The sequence below is a fragment of the Lissotriton vulgaris genome, chromosome 1_1 (assembly GCF_964263255.1).
Source record: "Lissotriton vulgaris chromosome 1_1, aLisVul1.2, whole genome shotgun sequence".
Lineage (NCBI taxonomy): Eukaryota > Metazoa > Chordata > Amphibia > Caudata > Salamandridae > Lissotriton > Lissotriton vulgaris.
The window spans coordinates 1,613,494,040-1,613,506,909 of NC_141685.1; the positions used below are offsets into that span (position 1 = coordinate 1,613,494,040).

Sequence of the window (12,870 nt, forward strand, 5' to 3'; positions counted from 1 at the left end):
GTGTGGCCAGGTACAGCCCGCGCTGCTGAAGAGGCCTGTTTTCACCTCCTCAACAGCAGTGCTGCCTTTGCATGGTCTGCCCTCCTGGCTTCCAAGTGCCTCCGTGGTAGTTGTGGGCATGTTCACGCATGCGCAAGGACAGGGTACACAGCCAGACCGGGGAGCGTGAATACACAGGCAGAATCTGCATGTATCGGCACCCCTCTGAAGTAGGGGCGCACAAAACGATGGGGGTGGTGATATAGTTAGAACAGGGGCAGCCTGTCAAAGTACGAACAGGACCACAACAAAGCCATGATTGGCTCCTCGTTAGTCACGTTGCCTCGGTTCTAATTTCTGGTTGGCTTTTACTGACGATTCCGGAAACAGATGTCAGCAAACACTTTCTGCAACTCACTCATTGGCTAATAAGACTAGACGGCTCTGTTCTGAAGTTCTGTCATTTGATTGGTGTGCGAGCTGAACTGTCATTGTTTGCTTAAGACTGATTGGTGTTCTCTGAAAAGAGGGCGGGCCAGCATAGGAGCCCGGAAGAGCGCCTAGTTTCCTGTGCTGATGTGGCCGAGAGGCGGGGCTTTTATCAGTGAAGAGGTGAGAATTTTTCGTCTAATCAGGTGAGCTACGTGATCCGGAAATCAAAGGTGGATTTATTTAAATGATTGTGCAGTAGAGGGTATTTGAGTTTTTCTTCTTAACCCGATGAACACCCTGTAATTGTGAAGTAGTGAACGTTACCCAGTTTTGCTTTAAAGGTTTGAGCAGTTTATTTGGACGTGAATTGCTCGTTCACAGAACTAGTGGTGCAGATATTTCAATGGGGTGTGTTGTGTTCTGCATGCTGCTTGTTTAATTTTGCACCAGAGTGTGCTGCAGACTAGTAGACGTGGAAAGATGATGTTATCAAAGATTTGATGTTATGTTTTTTTAATGAATTGCTATCATATGTCTTATCTTTAAAGATATGTATTTTTCCTGTGCCCTGTACAAGTGGTAATAGCACATAGACTTAAAATTAAAAAAAAACGAAATGGTACATTCAGTCAAACATAGCATCCAGTACAGGTACAGAACCAAAACATCCATCAGTTTCTCAGAAATAGGATCATCTCCATCAAAAAATGTGCTAATCAGACTTTGCTCAGTTTAATAACACTGGAGCAAATCCCACCTTTAAAGATCCTCAGGTTTCCAAACGTTTCCTAATTTTTAGATCGAAGTCTACCGGACAGCACAGCTGTTTGGTTTGATAACGACATCTTGGTAGACATACAAAAAGCTTCCCTGGAAAGGCATTTCACCCGTTTCTTACCATTGGCTTTGTGGTTTGTAACTCACATTTGCTTGCTTTCTAATTGCTGGCTTTATTTTATTTGTTTTAGGCTGGCCAGCGTGAGTTCGTCCCTTCCCTTTCCTAAACTTTATTTATTGTATTATTCTATCAGTACTGGATTTCTGTAAACAGGCCTTAAAATGTTGTTCTTATCTTGTCACATTTGCTCTGCAGCCAAGGGCAGAGGTCAAATGTCAGGCTTTGTCTTCCAGGGAGCTTGGTTTTTACTTTTCATTTTCTGACTGCAAAGTGAGAGGATTTATCTGACATTCATGCTGGCCACTGGTCGGAAGGTTGTAGGATGTTATTTTATTTCTAGCACACAACAATATTTAAATGTCTGTAAATTAACTGTACAGCTATTTAGAATATATCAGAATTAGGACATCACAAATGATGCACATAGTTGGTAATTCAGACGTGTGATGGAAACAAATATTTTGGTAAGATCATAATAAATTAATACACTATCTGATGACATTTCCACACATTGTTTGTGTGCAGCATACTTTCATCAGTAAAACGGCATGTGTATAAAAATGTAATGGTCATTTCAATTGAAGATGTGTTGCCCTGTAATGGCAGTATGCTACCACACCATGCATACTCCACTTTACCCTACTTCACTTGAATTTGCAGTGCTCCACGCCACTGTTCTCTACTTTGCACCGCTCCACACTGCATCACTGCACTCGACTCCGTTACTACTGTACACCACTTTACGCCAATGTACTCTACTCCTCACTACTCTACTATACACCACTGCACTCTACTCCAGTGCAGTCTACTCCCACCCACTTCACTCTACTACAGTGCAGATTATGGCAATCCACGCTACGCTCTAATCTCTTTTGCACTGCTGCACCCTACGCCACTCTGCTCTACTGCAATCTACCATGCACCACTCCACTCTGAAACTGACAGAATTAGGTTTGGTAATCATTAAGAAGATTATTTCCTTTAAATGGCAAAGTTTGAGTGATGGCAGTTCTTTTCCTACGTTTGTCTAGAATGGTCCATTGTATAGTTAATCGGTGGATGGCTCAGTTAGGCCACTTTTTGGTATTTTATTATGTGAAGAATAAGAGGCCTTGAGTTAATTTGTGAATGTTCACAATACCATGCAAAGTTACAGGTCTTGCAGACATATTTGGCCAATATCTCAGAAACCACTTAATGTTCTAGAAAGTTTCATCAAACCTATGAATACCTTTCTACCTTAGATAACCCAACCTCATACTTGTAGCGTCCTCCCCAGCGCAGGAGCATGTAAAATACCACACCACACACGGAGCTCAGGTTTGCACGTCATTATTCTTTAACATGCAACCGTTAATTGAATGCACTGCATCATAAACTTAATTAACCACCCCAGCCACACCCAACAGATTATGTAGTACTTGTAAGGAGTTCATCGAGGACCACTAGGGGCCTCGAACCTACAAACACAGGGCAAAACATCTCCCCCTTTGTGAAATATAAAGTACAAACAAATAAATACACATATTCACATTATAACTCCTTGATGAGTCGTCTAGGTGCTCGCACCAGTCTTCCTGATCTAGTTGTACTAGATTAAGGTGGGATACCTTCATCTGGCATCTCTGGGTAAGAGTCGGATGCTTGACTTGGGCACTCAGGTGGACTTGCTTCACTCATGAACATCAAGGCAAATGCTTAAAGTGTGACAAGTCTCTCGCTATGGGTTTTCCAGGTTGTTGGGCAGTTACTGTGTGTCCTTTGCTCCCCACAACTCTTAGTGGTACAGCATCAAATGGAGCCTGTCTCGCGCACCCTCTTTTGATTGACAAGAACTCTGTCTTCTTTCTCGAAGACCGTGTCTTCAGCACACCAGCGCTTATCGGCATAAGCCTTCCTTTTGTATTTGTGAAAGGTGTCAGTGACACGAATATCACCAGGGTCTGTTAACCGACTGGTGGTCCATTGTGGTATCTTTGTTACAAGAGCTCTCTCCACGGGAAGGTGGCAGGGCTTTCTCCTGCTGTGGAATGAGGAGTAGAATTGTAGGCACGGATGGCTGGGTGTAAAGCTGACTTGAGGTCGATTCCTTCCAGCGCTGCAAGCAGAACCACCCTTTTCAAAGTAATCTTAAATTGTTCAACAATGCCATTTGCCTGTTGGGAAGAGGTATGCTTTTCTGATGTTTGATGTTCAATGATTCTTTGAACTCTCTGCTATTGAAGGGCGGATAGTTGCCGCATTTGAGAATGAAAGGAACACTATGGTGCGAAAATGTCATCCAACCTCTTGATGAGTTTGTCATGTGTAGCCTTCCACTAGAGGAAAATGTGAGTACTCCTCGACAACTACCATGAGATTTTGTCCATTGTTGAGGTGTCCGAAGAAGTCAACTGCAATCCTCTCCCGGGCCTGCTTAAGAAGATCAGACATGTTCAGTGGGGGCAGAGTCATTTTAGGAGATAGACAGTTTCACAGATGACACGCTTTCCTTTTCCTTTCAACTTGTTCATCAACCACACTCCATCCCTGGGGCTGTTTTAGTTGGAGAAATGTTGCAATGTCCTTCATGTGCCAGTTCATTAACTTGTTGCCTCAGGCTTTGAGGGATAGCTATTCTTGCCCCTCTTAGTATGACACCTTCATGTGTAACTAAGGTCTTCCTGAGCTTTCTTGAATTTCTGGTACTGAACATTATCTGTAAGAAGTCGAGTATGTTTTCTCCATGATTGCGTTGCAATGATTCCTTTGAGATTAAGCATGTCTTTGCCAGTATTAGTAGCTATCAGAATCTGTTCAATAGAAACAGCTGTAGGCGCACTTGAATTTGCTATGAAATTTATGTAGGCCTCAGCCGCTTTGGACGTTGTACTATGACGCTGTAGTGGTGAGGAAAATTAAATTTTAGGTCAAGAAATGTTCCCTAGCGCGTACCCCACCGACTCCATGTACCAGCTCATAGTGCATGTAACTTCCCTCCTGTGCCAGCTATGAAGACGCAAATACATTTGCGTCCACCGTTAACTTGTCCTCTTTCAGATCCACCATGAATGGATTATGTAGTCCGTTTCTAAGTATGCTATGCCACCGTCTTTTTGTAGTACACTTTTCATGTATTCCTGCTCTAAGCAAGAGTAGGCCCTGAATTCCTGCCATCTGAACCTCTTTTGTGGCTCCTGACTCTGCCCAGGCTACCTCTGTACCCGTGAACTCTGTCCTACTTTCAGCGCGGCCCCTCGCGCTCAGCTTAAGCCTGCTTTCTGCCAAGACTGACTATAACCTTCGAGTTATCTGTTCCGCTCCCCGAGAATACATTCCTGCCTACTAGATCCTGTAAACATCCTCTCCAGCTGCAGAGCCAAAGGGCCGACCTGTCTCAATGCAAGTAATTCATAGCCTCTGTTGCCATGCTTCCATGGAAGGCCCCGTGCCCCACGCTTCACATGTAGACACCCAGGCGCTTATACACGCATCCACAGTTAGCATAGAATAGCTTCTGCCCTAGAGACCTTTCCGCCCAGATAGTATAGTTCCTAAACATCAGATATCAGATATGATAGAAGTACAAGTTGATCTGACATGCCAGACTTCTGTCTCTTTCCGTCAGTGTAAATGTCAAGTCCCCTGCACCCCGTCAATCACACGTCATGCAGCTGCGCGCGCATCCAAGCTTCCGATTTCTGCTGACATTGCAACATTCTGTTAGCACCACCCCTTGGTGCCACCCACTTGCGTCACTTATCAGTGACGTTTCCAGCACACACCTCTGGTTCACGCCTAGTTTACGCCTCTTGATGATGTACTAGTATCACGTGTATACTGTTATCTTGTCTTCTCTCAGCTGTTACGCCTCTTACATTGATTCTTATGGTATAAATCAAGTATATAAGCTATGTATTGTCAATAAACGAGAGCGCTCTATCCCTTCTGACACCCCTGTGGTGGTCAGAACATGATATCCTGATTCCTTTATAAGGAATAAAACCCTTAGAAACTCTAACACCACGGACTCTGTCTTTTTTCATTCCGATTGAGTTATTATTGATTAAGTACTTACCTGCATAGAAATTAAGAGAGTAAATTAATTATTTACGTCATTTTGGCGCCCGAATAGGGACCCCTCCCCCACCTCATGCGCCGGTTGGTGCGTTGCAAGCTATGTCCCCTGCCATCAGTTAGATGGAACACACGTGTACTGGCAGGATTTCCTGCATCTCCCTCTGACCCACGGAGGTGACGAAGACTGCGATCAGTGCCCAGACGAGGCGGTGAGGAGTGCGGAGGATCCCGACCAGAGCCTAGCCGAAAGAAGCAAGGTCCGAGGTGTGAAGAGGCCCACCAGTTTTCCGAAGTTTTCCGAAGTTTCCCGAAATTTTCCGAAGTTTTCCGAAGTTCCGAGTCGAGTCCAGTCGAGTTTTCCGAGGCCTTCTGTTTCCGTGCTTCCCGGTGAGTACCGTTGCTGGGTCGTATCTAGACGGGTTTGGGTACGCAAGTCCGGTCTGCACTGTTTTTAGGCAGTGTATCTGTACTGTTTAGCAGTATATCTAGTATTCCGAATTTCTGCACTGTTACACCAGTGTATCCGTACTGTTGAGCAGTACATCCAGTATAGGGGGGTAGTCATCTATGTCTTCAATGTTTTTATGTGATTAATGTTGTGGTATGAATGTGACTGTTTAAACGTGTATTATTGTGTTTCTCGTATAACCTAGCTATCAAGAGTATTAAGGAATAAGGATCTAGCATTCAGTAATAAGTAAGCAAGATGCCGTTTTTCAACAAGTTAAAACAGATAGGAACTAGGAAAGGGTTACTGGAGGAAGAAATTCCTATCCCCCCTAGGGACACTCCAGGCAATTTTATGTATCAGAAACATGGCATAGATGCCATATTATATCTAGACTTATGGGCCGATTACACCAAACACCTAGACGAAAGACACAGATGGCCTGTTACCGGAACGTGGGATGCCGAGTGCATCATGAGGGTAGAAGAAGCATTATGGAAAAAGAAAGCTAGACAATCTCAGAAGGACGCCATAGAATTTTGGCGTAAGGAATCGCGTAAGCGTGCTGACAAAGCACTCCGTAGAGAAGACAGACTTAAAGAATCAGATAAAGACCAAGAAAACGAATTAGTTACTGAAGGGATCCGAGTAAAAACAGAACAAATAGACCGTGCCCGAAATAATATTGTAAACGGTATGTATCTTGCAGCAGATGGCACATCTGAAGCCCAATCAGAAACACCGAAAAACTTACCGACACCATTAGTTCCAACTAAAGTAATGCATAAAACTACTAAAGACATATTCCTAAATTCATATCTAGAGGATGTGGCACCAGCTTACACCAATCTGCCTGTTCGTGCCCTGCCTACAGACAGGGATAGGGGTGGCACTGCACCCCCAGATAATGTCCCGCCGGTACCACGACAGACCTCCCCTGTTCCACCAGCTCCGCCACTTCCCGCACTCAAGACAGACCTACCGAAACCAGTCCTACCTGATCTTACTAAACGACAAATTCAGACTCAGATCCAGACTCCGCGGAGAGATAATGCTCAAGCATCCGCCTCAGGAGGGGCGACAGCGGGTCTACAGACCCCGCCACCGACACATAGATTAAATTTAAGGGACACGCAGAATCCTTTCCAGTCTCCCCACTTATCCCGGCTTGACGCATTTAAAGAGAAGATGTCAGTTTGCAGATATGATCCAGTACCCGGAAAAGACGATTTAATGATATTAGCATCACTACGATTAAGATCTGCCACCGATAGCTTGCTATGCTATGTAGGAATGCAGGAACGCCTCGACAGACTATATGAGTTTATACAGACAGGGAAAGACCCTGACAGTGTCAAAGATGCCATGCATAAACAGAAAGTTGACATTCAAGCACAGATATTACGATTTTTCATAAATTGTGTAATAAGAGAACGAGACAGGCCCGAGACAGACCAAAGTGAACTAGACGCATTAAACAAGTGGGGTCAAAATATAGCCGAAGGAAAGCATGATAGAGGGAATTGCATAGCCAGTATGTCCCAGAAAATTAGAATGGCAGTATTGACTGCACACCAGGAAGGGAATGATAAAGCTTCCTCCGAGGAGGAAGAAGACCATGAAGCACCAGGAAGGTCTACAGATACTATAGCGTACGTAGGTAAGGGAAATTACCTTAGGAAAGGCATCCGTCCGGAAAGCAAGAGAGTTCTTTTCTCTGCTTTAACAAATCCGAATTCTTCTGAACATCAGTTCCAGGAAACTGATAAAAGGCTTCGAGACCGAGTGGGGTACCATGTACTCAATTCTATGGATGAACAGGAATTAGCCCGGTCAGCTGTGTTATGGGCCGAAAACCCAGACATGTATAATGATGACACGTTAGTACAGACATTCTTGAACCTTTCCCCGGAAGAGCAGAAAATAGCAGGTATATACATGATTCAGCACCTCCTCATCAAGTTCAGAAACCATCATTCTGATCCAGGTCCCTTACACGAGACATTAGAAGCCCTACTCATGGATAGATGGAGAGGTTTTAGTACCAAATTAATACAAATAATTCTAGAACAACGACATAAATATAGCACCTTCATAAGTCCCGAATATGTTCCCGCCCCGCCTCCAGAAAGGAAAACGTACCACATGCAATGCGGTGGTGGCATTGAAAGTCAGAACCCCTTACGAGAAGTACACCCAGTTATGGGTACGGACCAACGCTTGAAGCGTGTGTATGTTCACACACCACTGACTAAGTTAGAACTGTTAGAAATGAAGAAATTAGTTCCGTGCCATGATAAAGACCCTGCAGGTTTTCATAGAGAGCTTAAAGATATGTTACTGATGGGAGATTACACGTATGATGATATTATGAAAATGTTAAAAGTACTGTTGCCCACGGGCATTTACGAGAAATTAAAGGAAAAGGATTGGGAGGTGGGAGAGTCAAAAATAGCATGGGTAGAAATAGAAGACGAAGAAAGCAAACGAGTCCCAGGGGTAGGCCTTGGGGACAAGACTAAAGCATTACCAGGTTTAATAGTACAGGTTTTGCCAAGATTATTGACAACTAGAAAGGAAGATTGGGACGCAATATCGTCCTGTAAACAGAAACAAGATGAAGATACTAGTGACTTTTATTCAAGATTCGAGAAATGTTTCATCATAAATAGTGGCCTAAAAGTTAGCAGTGAGTCATATCCACACCTTTTTGTAACAAAATTAGTAGAGAATGCCCTACCATTAGTCAAAAATAGAGTGTACAAAGTTGAAAGTACTTGGCAAGCAAATACGCCATCCCAGATGTTACAAATGTTGCAATATCACCAGAACAGAATTAGGGAAGAACAAGATCAGGAACAGAAACGTATGAAAGACACGAAAATGAAAATGTTAGTGGCTCAGACGATTCCAGCCGACGGTCATAGAAAAGGTGGGGCCCAGACCAATCATTCTGCCGCTCCCGTTAAAGGGACATGTAATTATTGCAAGCAGCCAGGTCACTACGTACATGAATGTCCAGTCCTGAAACATAACATCGAGACAGGTAAAACTAAAGAAAGACCGCGTCCGCCTAGACATGAACAGGGTCATCAACAGACCTCACAGAACGAACAGCCAATGCAGAATACACAGCCTATGCATGATCAGTCCCACACAGTACAGACAGTAGCAGTACCGCAGCCACAACATGCCCAGACACAGCCCATTGCCGCAACTCGGCAAGTATCACAACAGATGTACCAGTATGCCCAGTCGGCATATCCAGATTATCCCCGTTATACATGAAACAGCCTAGGGAGGGAAAGTGATTTGCCTCTTATTGAAATTCCTGTAGATCAAGAAGGTCCTTATGTACACAGTCACGTATTAGGAAAAGACAGAAAGTTTTTAATTGACACAGGGGCAAGTCGCACTACAATCAGTCACAATGAAGTCCCAGGGGCACCCCTCTCAGGCTCACAGAATGTTTCCCTTGGTTTTTCAGGACAGCCTATTGTAAATGAAGTATCAGAACCAGTACCACTAGCTGTGGGTCCATTATCTCGAGTTACAGATTTGTTACTTACGAAATCATGTCCAGAAAATCTGTTAGGAATTAAAACACTGAAGGCTCTAGGAGCTATAATATGCTGTTCCCCGGAGGGAGTCAGACTCTTTCTACGGGATTTCAAGGGTCATTATGTTTTACGTGATTTTGATATCAGATTGAAAAATGTACCAGATCACTTATGGGCAAAAGGCCCAGCTGATGTAGGTTGTATGCATATCACTCCATATCGTGTAACACTCAAGACAGGAGTTGTTTTACCCAGGATCAGACAATACAAGTTACCACCCGATGCTGTAGTGGCTTTACTGAAAATCATTGAAGAACTTATTGCCCAGGGAGTGGTCGTAGAGACCGACTCCAATATCTGTAATTCACCCATCATTCCAATTCTTAAACGTACAGACCGCAATGCACCGCCAGTATATCGGCTGGTGATTGATCTTCGAGAACTGAACAAATGTATTGTACCACAGTATCCTGTGGTCCCCGATATCTCTTCCCTATTGACTATTATTGATTCAGAAGCAACGTTCTTTACTGTAATCGATCTCAAGAACGCTTTCTTCAGTGTACCTATTGACCCGGAGAGCCAATATCTCTTCGGATTCAGTTTAAATGGACGAAGTTTCAAATTTTCCCGCGCACCTCAAGGATTTACAGAAAGCCCCAGCATCTATAGTCAAGCACTGAAAAGACAACTAGATTGTATCCAAATGCCAGTTAATACAGCTTTACTGCAATACGTCGATGATCTACTGATCACCGCACGAAGTGAGCCCGAATGTGAACAAGCATCTCTGACAGTTTTGCATTTCTTGGCAGACAAGGGACACAAGGTGTCCCCTTCGAAGCTACAATTCTGTGTTCAGCAAGTTGTATACTTGGGTCACTTGCTGTCCAAAGTGGGGAGACAGCTCACTCCCGATCGCATCCAGTTAATTGTAAATATGCCGCGACCCCAGACACAAAAGGAAGTGCGGGCCTTCATAGGCCTCACCTCGTACTGCAGACAATGGATTCCTCAATATGCATTTCTAGCTAAACCACTCATCCAGTTAACGACGCAGGAGGCTGCAACTTCCATTGCCCTCCCTTGGACTCAGGAACACACACAAGCCTTTGAGGAATTAAAGAAAGCTTTATGCCAAGCACCAGTTTTAGCGACACCATGTTACAGCAAACCGTTTACACTTTTTGTTACAGAACGTGATGGTACAGCATTGTCTGTCCTCACTCAAGATCAAGCAGGTTCACATAAGCCTTGCGCTTATTTTTCAAGTACATTGGATTCAGTAGCACAGGCACTCCCTGCATGCTTAAAGTCAGTAGCAGCAACAGCGTTAGCAATCAGACAAAGCGACTCAATTGTTTTAGGTCACCAGTTAACAGTACAAGTTCCACATTCTGTAGAGGTTCTGTTAAACAGAACCCAGACTCAACACTTGACTATAGCACGACTGACAGGTTACGAATTGACATTATTCCAGCCACACATAGAAATCAGACGCTGCAGTATCCTGAACCCAGCAACACTGTTACCTACAGTTATGACAGATCCAGCTCCGCATGATTGTATAGAGATCATTAATGCAGTAACAAAGCCCCGACGAGATTTAACAGATGTTCCATTGACAAATCCAGACCTGACACTTTATGTGGATGGTTCATGCATGAGAACAAGTACAGGAGAGTTAGTGGCCGCGTATGCCGTGACCACTGAAACTGAAGTTAAAGAAACACATCGTATTGATACACTGTCTGCTCAAGCAGCAGAGCTCATTGCTCTGACCCGAGCCTGTATTCTAGCCAAGAACAGAAATGTTAACATATACACAGATTCCCGTTATGCGTTCGGAGTCGTACACGACTTCGGCATGCTGTGGCAAGAAAGAGGTTTTCTGACCTCTCATGGTACAAAGATACAACATGGTCCTCTCATTCAAGCACTGTTAGAAGCAATACATCTGCCTTCAGCCATATCCGTCATGAAGTGTAAAGCACATACTAAAGCCACAGATTCTGTTTCCCAGGGTAACGACCTGGCAGATCAGACAGCAAAACATACAGCACTGACTCACACTCAGATAAATGATACGACAAAAATAACAGATCCGACAAACTGTATGACAGTCAGGGATCCCACACTAGATGTTATCGACATTCAGACACATGCTACTCCAGAAGAAATAAAGAAATGGATCGAACTAGGAGGGATCCAGACAGATCAAGGTTGGATGACGAAGGGAAAATCTACATGGTTTCTCCCTGACTCTATGGTTCAAGTCATGATAAATACAGCACATAGTCCTGCACATCTAGGAGAGAAAGCAATGTTAGACAGTTTACAAAATCTCTGGAACAATAAACACTTACGAGCAGCCGCAAAACAGAAAGTGCGTACTTGCATGATCTGTTGTCAGTTCAATCCAGGTAAAAGCGTCCCTGTAGAGCAAGGTGGATTTCATCCTCCCGATCACCCTTTTGAAGTCCTCCAGATGGATTATATCCAGATGGACCGTTGTCGAGGATTTAAATATGTTCTCGTAGTTGTCTGTGCTCTGTCCCGCTGGACCGAAGCATACCCAGTCTCAGATTACACTGCTCCGACCACTGCCAAACAGTTGGTTCGTGAATTCTTCCCACGATACGGCCTGCCTCGTGTCGTGTACTCAGATAACGGTCAGCCATTCTCGTCTGCCTTAATGAAAGAAGTTTCCTTGTTACTGGGATACCAGTGGAAGTTCCATTGTGTCCGACACCCAGAAGCCGCAGGCCTTGTTGAGAGGCATAACCAGACACTAAAGATCCGCCTTGCCAAAATATGTCAGGAAAAAGGGGTCGACTGGATAGTCGCCCTGCCAGTGGCACTATTCTATATGAGAATGGTCGCCCATTCGAGATCAGGGCTATCTCCGTACGAGGTGGTCTTTGGAAGACCACCGAATATGTGGGGGACGCCCATTCCAAAAAAGATTACTGATGTTGATTCTAATATGTTGACAGATTACCTTGCCTCCTTGATGTCTGCACTCCAATCATGTCGTTCACAGGTTGCCGCAGCCTTCCCTGACAACACTGATGTAAAGCCACATGACGTCCGTCCCGGTGATACTGTCCTCGTCCGCAACTTCGACAGGAAAAGTCCGCTGGAGCCCCGCTGGAAGTCTCCGAAGACCGTTCTTCTAACAACAAGGACGGCGGTGAAAATCGAGGGAAGAAAGGGGTGGGTACACACGAGTCATATAAAGAAATTTCCTGGACTGAAACCTGACCCAGACTCGTCCACCCCCACCAAAGACTGTGTTACCAAAGACTTTACCGAATCGCAACGAGAAAAGACTCCTCAAGAACAATATCGCATGAAATTACGATCTAGCAAGTCAGACAGTTTAATTGTTTAAGTCCTCCCCTAGGTGAATCGGTTAAATAGTTTCTGACATGTATCCCCTAGATCGAGATAGAGAGAGAGAAGCAAAGAAACGTACATACTGCAAATCACTT

General features: G+C 44.3%; 1 protein-coding gene across 5 annotated transcripts in view; it reads left to right on the top strand.

The window, feature by feature from the left end:
- The first annotated feature begins 537 nt into the window (after positions 1–537).
- Positions 538–12,870, top strand: part of GOLGB1 (golgin B1) — a 294,232-nt gene continuing 281,899 nt past the window's right edge. For 2 of the 5 annotated variants that reach the window (XM_086918651.1, XM_086918690.1), the window contains exon 1: positions 538–614. The gene's annotated coding sequence lies outside the window, so the exon portion shown is untranslated. The remainder of the gene's footprint in view (positions 615–12,870) is intronic. The other 3 variants (XM_086918672.1, XM_086918681.1, XM_086918662.1) reach the window with 3 other exon arrangements.